Source organism: Coregonus lavaretus, assembly GCF_964263955.1.
Source record: "Coregonus lavaretus genome assembly, chromosome: 2".
Taxonomy (NCBI): Eukaryota; Metazoa; Chordata; class Actinopteri; order Salmoniformes; family Salmonidae; genus Coregonus; species Coregonus lavaretus.
Window position 1 is genome coordinate 77,611,845 of NC_139989.1, and position 14,664 is coordinate 77,626,508.

The following is a 14,664-nucleotide window of genomic DNA, read 5'->3' on the forward strand; positions in this document are numbered from 1 at the left end:
GCCTGCAAAGTTTAAAATCATATTAAAATCACACTGCTATTCTTTGGTGGTGAAAATAGTGGCAGTATATTTTTTCAAAATGTTCATATACATCAGTGTCCTGAAACCTGACATATATATTCATATATGAATGTATCATTATTAGAAATGCCAAATTATCAAAGTATTGCTTGTAGATAGAAAAATGCATATGACAAATATTTGAGTAGACTGACCAGAGCAGTTTAAAAGGCAGTATCAGTCAAAAGACAGACAGTGAGGTATCAGATTTAGATTGTATTGAGTATACAGTCCACACCATATCTAGTTTGACAGTGAAGCTAACATTTTACATTTGGCTCTATACTCCAGCATTTTGGATTTGAGATCAAATGTTTCATATGAGGTGACAGTTTATAATGTCACCTTTTATTTGAGGATATTTTCATACATATCTGTTTCACCGTTTAGAAATGAAAGAACTTTATGTATCTAGTCCCCCTATTTGAATAAGTCATAAGTATTCTGACCAATTCACTTATAGTGTATTCAAGTAGTCAAAAGTTGAGTATGGACTATGTGTGCCTGGTAAACACATGTGGATCTGGTGAACAGTTATCACTTGTTGACCAACTACAGGAATACTGACCTCAGAGTCTCCAGTTTACAGTGGGGATTCCCCAGTCCAGCAGAGAGCAGCTTCACTCCTGAATCCTTCAGGTCATTGTTACTCAGATCCAGCTCTCTCAGGTGTGAGGGGTTTGACCTCAGAGCTGAGAGCAGAGAAGCACAGCCTTTCTCTTTGACGCCACAGCCTGACAGCCTGCAAAGAGATCATCATGATTTCACAAACACACTGTTAATTTAACACCAGTAGTGTAGAAGGACAATGGCAGATGAATTTGGTTTATTCTCTCAAACAATATATAGATTCATCTTACGTCTCCTAGAATTGTATGGTCATATTGTTATACTAATGTGAACATCATTGCATTTATTCAATATGTATTTCAATAGAATATTATATACATATTATAATACATATTTTTCTCTAAAGTCAATATTTCTTCCTGATGATTAGTACTTAAATGTCATTTTATGTACTCACAGAGCAGCTCTGGAGGCTTTGACCACTGGCAGCAGCCTCAGAAGACCTTCCTCTGATCTGGAGTATTTCTTCAGGTCAAACACATCCAGCTCCTTTTCTGAAGTCAGCAACACAAAGACCAGAGCTGACCACTGTGCAGGTGACAGTTTGGCTTCTGAGAGACTTCCTGAGCTCAGGTAGCTTTGGATCTCCTCCACACGAGAATGGTCCTTCAGTTCATTCAGACAGTGGAACAGATTGATGCACCTCTCTGGAGAGGGATTCTCCCTGATCTTCTCCTTGATGTACTTCACTGTTTCTTCATGGCTCTGTGAGCTGCTTCTTGTCTTTGTCAGTAGACGTCGTAAGTGCTTCTGATTGGACTTCAGTGAGAGGCCCAGAAGGAAGCGGAGGAAAAGGTCCAGGTTTCCTGTCTCACTTTGTAAGGCTTTATCCACAGCACTCTTGTAGACAGTAACTTCAGTAACTTGCGATTCGGCCATTAGATTCTCATTGTTGTTGATGAATGAGAGGAACACATATACAGCAGCCAGAAACTCCTGAATGCTCAGATGCACGAAGCAGTACACCTTGTCCTGGTACAGCCCACATTCCTCTTTAAAGAGCTGTGTGCACAATCCTGAGTACACTGAGGCTTCATTGACATCAATGCCAGCCTCTTTCAGGTCTTCTTCATAGAAAATCAGATTGCCCTTCACAAGCTGTTGAAAAGCCAGTTTTCCCAGTGACAGAATGCTCTCTTTATTCCAGTGTGGACCTGTCTCTTCTTTCCCAAGATACTTTTCATTCTTCTGTTCGGTATGAAACACCACAAGGTGTATGAACATCTCAGTCAGAGTCTTGGGCATCTCTTCTCTCTTATGTTTCAGCATGTGTTCAAGGACGATTGCAGAAATCCAACAGAAGACTGGAATGTGGCACATGATGTGGAGGCTCCTTGATGTCTTTATGTGTGAGATGATTCTGCTGGCCAGGTCCTGATCACTGAATCTCTTCCTGAAGTACTCCTCCTTCTGTGGGTCATTGAACCCTCGTATCTGTCACCTGGTCAACACACCCTGAAGGGATCTGATTGGCTGCTGCAGGTCGGGTAGTTATCCAGAGGAGAGCAGAGGGAAGCAGATTTCCCTTGATGAGATTTGTCAGCAGAACATCCACTGAGGTTGACTCTGTGACGTCACAACATATCTTGTTCTTCTGGAAGTCTAGGGGCAGTCGGCACTCATCCAGACCATCAAAGATGAACAGAACTTTGTACTTGTCGTAGTTGGAGATTCTTGATTCTTTGGTTTCCATTGAGAAGTGATTGAGAAGTTCAATCAAAGTGTATTTTTCACCTTTCATCAAATTCAGCTCCCGAAAAGGGAATGAAAATACAAATTGGACATCCTGATTTGCCTTTCCTTCAGCCCAGTCCAAAATGAACTTCTGCACAGAGACTGTTTTTCCAATGCCAGCGACTCCCTTTGTCAGCACAGTTCTGATAAGTTTGTCTTGTCCAGTTAAGGGTCTGAAGATGTCGTTACATTTGATTGCAGTCTCTGGTCTTGCTTGTTTCCTGGTTGTTGTCTCAATCTGTCTCAGCTCATGTTCATTATTGACCTCTCCTGTTCCACCCTCTGTGATGTAGAGCTCTGTGTAGATCTTATTGAGAAGTGTTGGGTTTCCTTGTTTAGCAATCCCCTCAAATACACATTGAAACTTCTTCTTTAGATTAGATTTGAGTCCACGTTGGCAAATCACAGCACGCTCATCTGAATCTAGAAACAACACAGAGGATATTAATATTACATCTGTTTTAATGCTTTAATGCCTACAGTATTGTAAGACTGTCTTATAAAGTTTAAATTATAATCATTTATTCTCTTGTCTGTATAATTCTGTAAATGTTTTCATAATGCATTACACACTGGTGTGACTGATTTATATCATTATTGGTATTATTGATGGCATTAATAATGCTCTCTCTCTCTCTCTCTCTCTCTCTCTCTCTCTCTCTCTCTCTCTCTCTCTCTCTCTCTCTCTCTCTCTCTCTCTCTCTCTCTCTCTCTCTCTCACCACAAAACATCCCCGCTGCTACTTGATGAGGTCACTAGGTGTTGTGTTAAGGCTGCTACAATATCATTTAGTTACACAGCTACTTTAGCTGTACTTTAGCTACAGCTTTTAAATGTTCTAAAACAGCATTCAACATGAGGCAGACAGCTCTTACTTTTCTCCAGTGTGTCAGCAAGCTCCTTCTGGTTCATTTTCCTCAGGACGTGCAGTGTGATTTTCAGAGCCCCCTCTCTGGCACTGCTCTCCTGCTTCTCATCTTCAGCATCCACCACTTCCTTATCCTGCTTCTGACTCTCAAAGCCTACTGGGAGTTCTGGACTAAGAATCCTCTTGAACATCTTCAGCTCCTTCTTCACAAATGTCATAATATTCTCTTCAAGCAACTGAAATAAATAAAGTCAATAAGTTAAGCAAGAGACAAAATGCTTTCTCATTAACACATTAATGAATGATTGACAGAATAACTTTACTTGAGGTAAACAAAAACAAATGTACATAACAGGACCACATACACTGAATATGGAGGCCAGGTCTGTTTGATGACTCTGGGAAGACTGACCACTGAGAATCTCTGACTCTGATCTCTCCTGTTGGTTTCTGTGGACAAAACATGAGATTACATCTCCTCATCCAGGGAGTACACACACACACTCACTCACACACACACACACACACACACACACACACACACACACACACACACACACACACACACACACAGGGAGGGAACGTAGTGTTTGTTTAATATTGTTTTAGGACTATGAAAATGGAAAAAAGGATTAGCCTATGGATTATGAAAACAACAAAAATAAATGGGAAAATGGGAGAGGAGAAATGACTAGAGACAGTGTTGTTTAACTCACTGACCATGACCCATGAGTTCTTCTTACCTTTGTTCAGTAGAAAAGTCTCCATCTCTAAACTTCATAGGTTGATCCATAGACTGGTCACTCTTCATGGACACACAGCTGGGTACAGGGGAGGCTGGTCTCTCCTGCTTGATTGGACTTCAACACAACAGAGACAAACATTACGTCTCTCATCTACTCTGAGCTCAGATGGGGAAACATAAGAAGAGTTTCATTCCAAAACGCTATATATCCATTTTCAGAAATGTTCGTAAATTAGCTTCTATTGTTTAAAGAAATTATCAAATAAATGGTTGTGTTTTCTCACTATCTAATCATGGCATGGTGTTGTTCAATGACAGGCATGTGTTTGATTAAAATCAATCACTTAATGGCTTCATTTCAGAGAGACAAATGTTTTTTTTGCAAAATGATATATATGTGCCTCACTCAGAGAAATAAGTAGTACTGCTAGATTTTACACAGTCAAATGTAACAAATAACTACATTTTTAATAAAGAACTGTACAAATGATACACTTGTGACATCAATATTTAAATATTGTAAAATAATAATTCAATACAGTAATATGAGATCTGTATGTAAAACATTTACATTTGATATTTTAGTCATTTAGCAGATGTTTTTTATCCAGGGTCCGGTTTTCCAAAAGCATCTTAAGGCCAAGTTCATCATTAGAACCTTTGTAGGAGCATTGTTAAATCTCTGAGCTGTTTCCCAAAACCATCGTTATTAACGTTGCACTAGAAAACGCTCATATTCTAACACCTGCCTCAGACCACTTGTAGAACAGCCAAGTGCGTCGTTAGATGCTTTTTTGCCCTCCCGCGTCACTTTATACACAGAAGATCTCCGCTAAACATAGAATCACATGGTTTATCCATCTCTTTTTGACCACCGATAAATTCAGAACAAAGTTGACTACAAATACAAAGTTGCCAATGTCGTTGCAATTGATTCAAACAAGCGACGTATAAAATTATGCTTCAAATGAAAACCGAGATGACTGCATTACAATATAAACAGTAGGCTATAGGCCTATTTCAATCATATTGAAATATATTCCATGTTCAATATATTGAGTTTTATTTTGCTACTTGTAGGCTACTGTCTGTAAATTGTCTCAATATATTTCATGATGTGTAGCCTAACATGTGCACAATGATGTGCCAAATCTGTGATTTAGTGCATTTTTATTGGGTAAGCACTAAACTAGAATAAACTACCTCAATTTTTGCAGCCGTAGGTAGTAATATCTTTCCAGAAGCTGATCCCTCATCAGTATTGGGAACTAATTATAATGTTATGGAAAGATTTGAATGGACAAAACTGATCCAAGAGCTGCGCTCCCCTTCTTTCGATCCTATCAGTATCGATACATGCTCCACCGGACGTGACTGATCCAGTTTCTGCTGGTCTGCCTGCGGATATGGAACTCTGACCTGTTCAACGGACGTGCGACCTTGTCCCGAACCTGCTGTTTCGACCCTCTCTCTCTCTCTACCACACCTGCTGTTTCGACCCTCTCTCTCTCTCTCTACCACTCCTGCTGTCTCGACCTCTGAATGCTCGGCTATGATAAGCCAACTGACATTTACTCCTGAGGTGCTGACGTGTTGCACCCTCTATAACCACAGTGATTATTATTTGACCCTGCTGGTCATCTATGAACATTTGAACATCTTGAAGAATGATCTGGCCTTATTGGCCATATCCTCTTATAATCTCCCCCCAGCACAGCCAGAAGAGGACTGGCCACCCCTCAGAGCCTGGTTCCTCTCTAGGTTTCTTCCTAGGTTCCTGCCTTTCTAGGGAGTTTTTCCTAGCCACCGTGCTTCTACATCTGCATTGCTTGCTCTTTGGGGTTTTAGACTGGGTTTCTATATAAGCACTTTGTGACAACTGCTGATGTAAAAAAATATATAATTGGGGTACGTATATGAAGCAGACCAGGCCAGGGTTTAGGGTTTGAGAAGTCAAATAAGTAAAAATGACTTCCTTAGTTGTTAGTAAAACATTTTTTAACTCAGCATTGTTGGTTAAGGGCTCGTAAGTAAGCATTTCACAGTAAGGTCTACACCTGTTGTATTAGGAGCATGTGACAAATCTAATTTGGTTGATTGATTTGTTCATTTTTATAAATGTTCTGTCTTTAGTAGTTGAACACATTATTACTTCAACCTCGTGAAAGTGACAAACTGACACGTTTTCATGTTAGTCAAAAACAACTTTATATGGAAGGAGTGCCTTTGATTTGACGGCCTGCACATGCGCAGTTCGGCGTGAGACGACCGTTTGGCGTGAGACGACTGCTCGACCTGATGACATGTTTTTACGCATGACCTTCAAATTAAATCAAATGAAATTGTATATGTCACATGCGCCGAATACACTTTACCGTGAAATGCTTACTTACGAGCCCTTTCCCAACAATTTAGTTAAAAAGTAACAAAAATTAGCTAAATAAAAAAAGGAAATAGTAACATCATAAAATAACAATAATGAGGCTATAAGGAGTACCAGTACTGAGTCAATGTGCAGGGTACCAGGTAGTTGAGGTAATAACTATACTATATACAAGGAGTACCAGTACTGAGTCAATGTGCAGGGGTACCAGGTAGTTGAGGTAATAACTATACTATATACAAGGAGTACCAGTACTGAGTCAATGTGCAGGGGTACCAGGTAGTTGAGGTAATAACTAGACTATATACAAGGAGTACCAGTACTGAGTCAATGTGCAGGGGTACCAGGTAGTTGAGGTAATAACTAGACTATATACAAGGAGTACCAGTACTGAGTCAATGTGCAGGGGTACCAGGTAGTTGAGGTAATAACTAGACTATACACAAGGAGTACCAGTACTGAGTCAATGTCCAGTTATTACCTCAACTAAATTAGCTTCTATTGTTTAAAGAAATTATGAAAGAGATTGGTGTGTTTTTTCAGTAGCTAATCATGGCATGGGATTGTTCAATGACAGACATGTATTTGTTTAAAATGTATCACTTGATGGTTTCATTTTAGAGAGACAAATAATCATGTGTTTTTTTTTGCAAAATGCTACATATCTGCCTCACTCTCAGAGAAATAAGTAGTACTGCTAGGTTTTAGACAGTAATAATATATATCTGCCTCAGTCAAACGTGACCGAACGGCTTGATCTTATGTAGCAAAATTTGAAATTGTGTTTTTACAATGGATAAAAGTAGAGACTCAGCTAGAAAAAGGTATATCATACACTACAGTTGAGGAACAATGGGAAAGTAGTTCTGCTTTGAAAGATGATAAACTTGTAACCTCAATTTAGAGAAAATGGTCTTTGAATGTTTTGGTTCACCTACTGGAGAGCTCTTCTTTATCTACAGTGGTGTTACTTTGGCAGATAATGTCACCCATCTAAATAAATAGTATATATATGAATATATAGTTAACTAAATGTATGGTGTTTTTGGTTTATGTCAGTTTCATTGTTTGTATGCTATAAATGGTTATTATATGGTCGTAAGTGGTAAAATGAACTAGAAAATGTCATATTTTGCAATTCTGAGTAATTACTACTTTAGTAAGGATATACTTTATTCAGTACTACTGCAGTTACTAAATAATTCCAATAGATGGCAGCATAAGACCATGAATGACATTTCAGAAGGTTAGTTTAGTTTTCTTCCTGGATACACCACCACTCCCCCTCACAGGAAAACTCCTGCACACGCTTTTTACTGTCCCTTTCCACACTGCTAACGCAAGAGGAACGACTGAAAAAGCATTTAACAGATTACTGTGAAATAATATAATGATGATTCATGTTTATTATTAGCTGCTTCTATTCTCATGTTTTGAAATTATACTTCATTACTATAACGATTATCAATAAGCCCGAACATTAATTTAGTCACCTCTGGTTGAGAAAAACATATTTTCCTAGTACATTCATTGTCAGATTCATCAACCAGCAGCGAGCACTCTGCCTTCTAGCACAAGCGAGGGGCATGTTGAGGTACATTTGCTAACTGGGAGGGTTGCACAATCTAATTTATTGGCTGGCTGGAAGACGCACTCTTGTCTTATCTATTCCCGAGGTTGTATAATCGTAATATTAGATATTTAAAAATGCATGTATACTAGGGTTGAGGTTGGAGCATCTGACTAGTGATTATTTACCAGGGGTTCAACACCTGCTATAGTCACTATTTAATTGCTCTTCCAAAAGCAACACAGGCCTAATACGAGATATATAGCTAGCTAAAGTAATGAGTGACCATTTCAGAAAATCATGGGACATATAGTATTTGGTTGCATGCTATTTTATGTTAATCATATTGCTGCTTGTAGCCTATAACTGATGCTTCGTTGTCTTATGCTGCCATCTATTGGAAATATTTAGCTATTAAAAGTTATGAATTCACGTACAGACATTGGTGAGGCAGCTGAGAAATAAAGTGTATTAGATCAGTCTCAAACCTGCCCCACGCCAATTGCTGGACTTTCACACAGAGGTTACTAGGTCACCCAATTCAAACCACATTTGAAAAAAAAAAAAAATGTGTCTTATTTATCAAGTGTTCTGTCTTGCAATTATACATATAATAAAATAACAACAAAATAATCAAAACACTATTTAATACTATAATTGTATTTACTAAGATAATATTATTACTAAAATAGTTTCTAAAAGTGTTCTAGGCTACCCTACCCTAGAATTAGGGGTTAGGGTTACGGCTAAAATAGGTTATAAGTAGGGTAAGAGTTTCTGTATAGCACTTTGTGACATCTGCTGGTGTAAAAGGGCTTTATAAATACATTTGATTGATTGTTAGTTTTAGGGTTTTTATGGCAAAAAACAGTATGGGTTTATAGCACTCTTGCGCCTCCCTTTGGCCATCTGTGGGTACTACATAACTCATTCATTACATTTTTTACATTTTTACATATTTAGCAGACGCTCTTATCCAGAGCGACTTACAGTTAGTGAGTGCATACATTTTCATACTGGCCCCCCGTGGGAAACGAACCCACAACCCTGGCGTTGCAAGCGCCATGCTCTACCAACTGAGCTATATGACACTTGCTTGGCTCATAATCTGAGGTAGCAACTGCGTCTGATCTACAAATCCATTAGCTAGACCACCCGATTAGACAACAATCACCCCATTATACCCATTTGGTTTGCAACTCAGTGAACCTGCGCAGCATTCGCTCAATTTGATGCCTATGAACGAAGATTTCGATGCATATCAAATTACCCAGCAGCCATTTAGAAACAACAAGTCATCAGAAAAATTGTTATTTCTTCATAAAAAAATGTATTCTGGCTGTTTAAATCTGCCACATCTTGAAAAAGAGGACAGGGACATGTGTTTTGTTTAGATTGTACACTTTTTTCTTAAAACAAATATGTTTAACCATGACCAGAAAATGTTTAACGTTTGATGGCTTTGCGCCAGACAACACCTCTTAGACTGTGGCTCACCACAACATGTACTCAGGTTAACATTGAGCGCGCTCACCAAGTAACCGTAACCTTGTTAATAATAAGTTAACTGAGGTAAACCTACAGTAGAACTAATAGGAGCTGGCAGGGTGAAAAATGCCCAAACATAAGGCCTGTTTTTTCGCGATTACTTTATAACCAGGGACAGAAGGTAATATTATGAAACTTGGATCCATGGCGGATGCAATTATCTAATTTTATCAGAAATAAACTTTGTAAAAAATGTAACTTGAGGCGCCCCGAAAATAATATTCAAAAAGTTCAGTCCTTGGACACAGAGGGGTTAAACACTAAAGTTACCGTCCATTTAGTGAAGAGGAGAACCGGACAGAGGGATGGTAGGTAGCCAGCATCCGTCAACGAGAGAGGGAGAAGCCCTCCACGGTATTTAACAGGTGGAAGAAACAACCCGGGAGCTCCATCGGTCCACGAGAAAAGCAGGCAGCCGGTGATGATGTAGTGGTAGCTAGGATAACTAGGATGCTGCTGGTAGAGTAGCTAGCTTAGCTAGCTGTACCGACTAGCTTGGCTAGCTAGCAGGTCGTTCGTCTGTCCCTCGAGGATGATGACGAATCCGGTGAACCACAAGATGAAACAAGGATAGCGAGTGAAAAGGATCTGGCTACACTCATACTGTCACTGACCATTACGCAAAAAAACAAATTGAACAATAAACTTCGGTGTCTCAACACTGTAACGAACTCCGTCGTTGTTCCCCAACATCACCTCAGTCCACTCAGCGCGTAACTGGACAATATGCTTGGCGCCAAACCGTACGTGGACGCAGACAGTTCTGTACGGGGACGCGGACATTTCCAGAACGCGGACATGAGCAGAGCAACACAATACATTTACATTTTAATCACTTAGCAGACGCTCTTATCCAGAGCGACTTACAGTTAGTGAGTGCATACATAACCCAGTCTTTATACTGGCTTACATTAGTAATATTCATTTATTTATTTTTATATGTAAAACAAACATTCAAAGTTTTTTAATAACAAAGTGTCTCAGAGTAGAACATTGGTTGTATAAGTGCTGAGAAGAAAGACATTTTACACTTATGGGTATAAATTAAAGCTATGCATGAAGCCTCTAGTCCAACCTAGTCGGCAGATATTTAGGACACCTCATGAGCTGTCCTAACCAGTTAAGAATTAACAGCAGGTGTCTTGATAATACTATAGAATAATGCAGATTATTTTTTCCCAGACATCTATAGTGTTTACAGTAATGACTATTACCGATCATTATCTTTTTTAATCCCACCCCTCTGCTACTCTCAGCCCCGCCCACCTATCTCCGTAGAACATCCTCTTTTGATTTCCACCTGCCATATTTTTTTCAACTGTGCTGTGATTTCTTACATGCATTTTTAACCTTTCTAGTCGCATAGTATCCACAGACTAAATTAAAGATCAATATTTTTCGTAAGAGTATTATTCTGTTGTTGATTGACTGACTATGGCTTTCCAAATCCCCAGCACTGCTATTTCTAAGGATCATCTTAAATGAATATTGGGATTTTACAACCATTCCTATTGTCCTATGAATTATATTCTTAGCAAAAAATATTCCTATTTAATAGTGGTAGACATCGTTCATAAATGGCACCATGCAGGGTTCTATATGGAACCATTTTGGTTCAGTGAAGAAGAACCTCTAGAGTTCTGATTAAAGAACCCTATAAAAGGTTTCTATATAGAACTTTTAGTGGTTCCATATATTAAGCAAGCGATATAACCTTTTTTGGTTTAAACAGGAGTGAAGAGTGGGTTGATTTGACGGTAATATTGTCAAAATTCCGCTTGTAACAACGATCAGAATTAGTAAAAACAATAAGGTTCTGCATGACAACATATTAGACAATAACTAAGAGTAGGATAAATGATTGTGTCATGCAGAACTTCTATAGATGTGTGTGTGTATGCTGGTAAAGATGTGTGTGTGTGTGTGTGTGTGTGTGTGTGTGTGTGTGTGTGTGTGTGTGTGTGTGTGTGTGTGCTGGTGAGTCATCCACATATCACAGTCAAATATACAGGATGCAAACATTTCATTCCAGCTATACAGCGTTTTGCAAAACAAAAATTCATACACAAAAATCTATTAATTAAAATCTTACAACAACAATATTTGACAGACACATGAAGTTACCCATAAGCAATCATTTCTGATGTAAAATAACAAACGTGAAAAAATTGTGGATATAACGTTTTAGAAATAAACCCCTTATAAATTCGTAAACAACATTGTCATCTCACCTCTTAGCTTTGGTGTCATGTTTCCCAGAGAGACTCATTTTAGAGGCAGGGACCCCCTCCTCTCTCTCCCCAGAGAGACTCATTTTAGAGGCAGGGACCCCCTCCTCTCTTTCTCCAGAGAGACTCATTTTAGAGGCAGGGCCCCCCTCTTCTCTCTCCCATGAGAGACTCATTTTAGAGGCAGGGACCCCCTCCTCTCTTTCTCCAGAGAGACTCATTTTAGAGCACTGACCCCTAAACAGAGATCCAACATGTTGGTTGTGGTGAACACAGTGACAACTAATTATTGAATGTCAATTGTTCTATTTTATTCATGATCTCTTAGAAATAAAACATTTACTAACAGATACGTCCAAACGGTCAGGAGATTTAATGCAATCACATCAACACGTAGTCATGACTGATATTTTTTACCTTTTCTCCATGTAGTGGAACTAATATTAATAATAATAATAATAATACAATAATAATATTAATAATAAATAATAATAATAATGTCTCACTTTCTCTTGTAATAATTTCACTCATTCTAATAATATAATAAATAATAATATAATAAGATATTCTAGTGTGTTGCTTTGTTCAACAGGTCTGCTATTATTATGATATTATTGAATTTAATTCATAATATCAATGTTAAGAAAAGTACGTTCAGGTTTCATACCAAATTACACAGGAAGCAGGAGGTCATTGTAATTTTGAAAACAACAATTTTTCCGATATTCTGAAAGACGATTTAGAACAATGATACATAAAAAAATATACAAATTGTAAAATAACCACAATATACGAATATTTGAACAACATGTTTTTGAATTTGACTTGCCTACGCCCAGTTAGCGCCATTTTGTATGATTGAACTGTCACGGAGCTGTCCTGGTGAAATGGACTGTTAGATTTGAGTGTTTTACTTCCATTCACTATAATAAAATTAAAAGTAAAAATACTTTAAAGTATTACTTAAGTCGTTTTTGGGGGGTATCTGTACTTTACTATTCATATTTTTGACAACTTTTACTTTTACTTCACTACATTCCTAAAGATAATAATGTACTTTTTACTCCATACATTTTCCCCTGACACCCAAAAGTACTCGTTACATTTTGAATACTTAGCAGGACAGAAAATGGTCCAATTCACACACTTATCAAGAGAACATCCCTACTGCCTCTGATCTGGCAGACTTACTAAACACAAATCCTTTGTTTGTAAATGATGAGTTGGAGCACGCCCCTGGCTATACGTAAATAAAATAAAAACTAGAACATGTGTCCATCTGCTTTGCTTAATATACGGAATTTGAAATTATTTAGACTTGTACTTTTACTTTTGATACTTAAGTATATTTTAGCAATTACATTTACTTTTGATACTTAGGTATATTTAAAACCAAATACTTTTAGACTTTGACTCAAGTAGTATTTTACTTGGTGACGTTCACTTTTACTTGAGTCATTTTCTATTAAGGTATCTTTACTTTTACTCAAGTATGACAATTGGGTACTTTTTCCACCACTGAAATTACACCATACATTTAATTTCTCTACACACTTTACAATAATCCCTGTGAAGAGTCTCACCTTGTAGCCTGAATTCACAACCAGAACATATCAAGTCATTGAGATATTTTCCGTTGTGCTGAGAGAGCAACTTCCTGATGACAAGTGGCTCTGTATCTGTGTTCTAGGTACAGTTGATCTTTGGATGCAATAATATCTGGTCAAAGTCTAGTGGGACAACACCATAGTATATCATTAACAGAACAGTAGATTAACCTTTGGTATACTTTTGTTTCAAAGTAGATTTGTTTAAGAATACCAATAAACACTGTGACCCAGATTTAGCCCACTGCAGTACAAAGTTAATCATTAAAAACGATACCTATTAACAACATCTCTCTCTCTCTCTCTCTCTCTCTCTCTCTCTCTCTCTCTCTCTCTCTCTCTCTCTCTCTCTCTCTCTCTCTCTCTCTCTCTCTCTCTCTCTCTCTCTCTCTCTCTCTCTCTCTCTCTCTCTCTCTCTCTCTCTCTCTCTCTCTCTCTCCCTCCCTCCCTGCCAGGCTGTTAGGTTAATGGACTATGGAAACCTTCTGAGAATCTGCCATACAGAGAGAGCTACAAATTAACATGACTAAACTATTTTAGTAAAAGGAAATTGCATTAAACCGTGTTAAACACATTTCCATGTATGTTGTTCTCTCTCTCTCTCTGTTTGCAGGACTAGAAATGGGGTTTAAATCAGGTCAATACAGCCAGAGAATGAATGATATATCCTCAAACCGTAGACTCATGTCCGTCCACATGCTGGCTCAAACCTAACCCTAACCCTAACCCAACCCTGTCCCTAACCCTGTCCCTAACCCTAACCCTAACCCTAACCTAACCCTAACCCTAACCCTAACCCTAACCCTAACCCTAACCCTAACCCTAACCCAACCCTGTCCCTAACCCTAACCCTAACCCTAACCCAACCCTGTCCCTAACCCTATCCCTAACTCCAAGCAGCAGCACTGTGGAAAGGACTTATGCCAAGTTGTTTGGATGAATTGTGATCTGCATGATTTTTAACAAGCAACTCCACTCTACTACAAAGTTAATATTCAATGTGATAAAAACAACTTGTTCCTTACTTTTTATTTTGTTTTTAGAAACCACTTTTCAGACCTTGTTTTCCCATTACCACATTTAAATGTACCCCTTGATTTCTGTTGAAATATTTAGTGTTTGTGTGTGTATCTTGTTGCCACGTTTCCAGCAGAAGGGATCCAGGTGGGTATCTGAAGTTCAATTGATCCTGATTGTTTACAGGTTTGATGCCAGGAACAACTAGTGAAGATATCGACACACAAGAGCTTTCATTGGTTCTATGGTTGGTTCAACTAGATATGTATTATGT

General features: G+C 38.3%; 1 pseudogene across 1 annotated transcript in view; it reads right to left on the reverse strand.

Annotated features, from left to right (window-relative positions):
• LOC311140630 (NLR family CARD domain-containing protein 3-like) overlaps positions 1-13,487 on the reverse strand; it is a 29,273-nt pseudogene extending 15,786 nt beyond the window's left edge. Inside the window, exons 1-7 of the transcript XR_014615240.1 lie at positions 13,350-13,487; positions 11,770-12,003; positions 4,036-4,152; positions 3,658-3,742; positions 3,300-3,528; positions 1,088-2,847; positions 616-802 (exon numbers count right to left, since the gene is read on the reverse strand). The product of XR_014615240.1 is annotated as an NLR family CARD domain-containing protein 3-like (transcript). The remainder of the gene's footprint in view (positions 1-615; positions 803-1,087; positions 2,848-3,299; positions 3,529-3,657; positions 3,743-4,035; positions 4,153-11,769; positions 12,004-13,349) is intronic.
• Positions 13,488-14,664: the final 1,177 nt, after the last annotated feature.